Raw genomic sequence first — 1,035 nt, forward strand, 5'->3', positions numbered from 1 at the left:
TTTATCAATTCAAAAACTGAAGGGATTTATTCAGAGTTAGAGATATACATGGGAAGTGTGTGTGGGAAAGATTTATTCAGATACAAACTACAAAACAAGAAAATAAATCGCTTAAAACAGCAACTGTCCCTGTATTGGATGTCTAAGATACCAAAAAGAATAGAGCCATTTTTTCTCTTACTAAAATAATAAAATATAACATTCTATCAAAGAATAACAAAGATACAATACCTTCTTTCTTTAATATTTCTTTTTATATCCTGCTCAGTTTTCTGCCGTCAGACTGTTGTTGCCAGTTTTTGTAATTTTCTGAGTTTTTCAGCTTGTGTTCACTGCAAAAACACAAAATCTTACCAAGCATTTTTGGTACCAGTACAAATATTTTACTACATTTGAAATGAGACAAAACTAGCTTACAAATAACTTTTCAGTAAGATATAGTAGCTTGTTTGAGTAAATAATTCCTTAATATTAATGAAAAACTACTAGATCCATCGGCAGATTGTTGCACTTATAACATAGGGAAAATGTCTTGTTATAAATGAAATTATCTGCCAATGGAACTAATACTTTTTCATCAATATTAAAAAATAACTGTCTTAAAACAAGCTCCTATATCTTGCTGAAAAGTTACTTAAAAGTTAGTTCTGTCTTATTTAAAGTGTACTAAGATATTTGAAATAGAAACTAGGTAAAAAAAAATAATACTTGGTACGATTTTGTGTTTTGCAGTGTTGGAGGAAATGCCTGGTCCTCCAGCTTCAGCAGCAGCTGATTCATGTTCAAAATGAAGCAAAATGTTTTTCCTAACCCAGCTGCCTCTGGTGAGGCCTTTTATTTCCATTTCTCTCTGCTTAATCAAAGAGATTCTGCCTGTTTCAATCTTTCTGTCTTCATCATATTTTTCTCAGCAACAGCACAAGAACAGACTGGTGAGCTTCATAAAAATGATCTCATAAGTTAATCATGTACGACTTGACTTCATCCAGAGGTTGAAAGTAAAGAACACACACACACACACACACACACACACAC

Source organism: Poecilia latipinna, unplaced genomic scaffold (genome assembly GCF_001443285.1).
Source record: "Poecilia latipinna isolate Pla-1442-1.1 unplaced genomic scaffold, P_latipinna-1.0 Scaffold3317, whole genome shotgun sequence".
NCBI classification, from domain to species: Eukaryota; Metazoa; Chordata; class Actinopteri; order Cyprinodontiformes; family Poeciliidae; genus Poecilia; species Poecilia latipinna.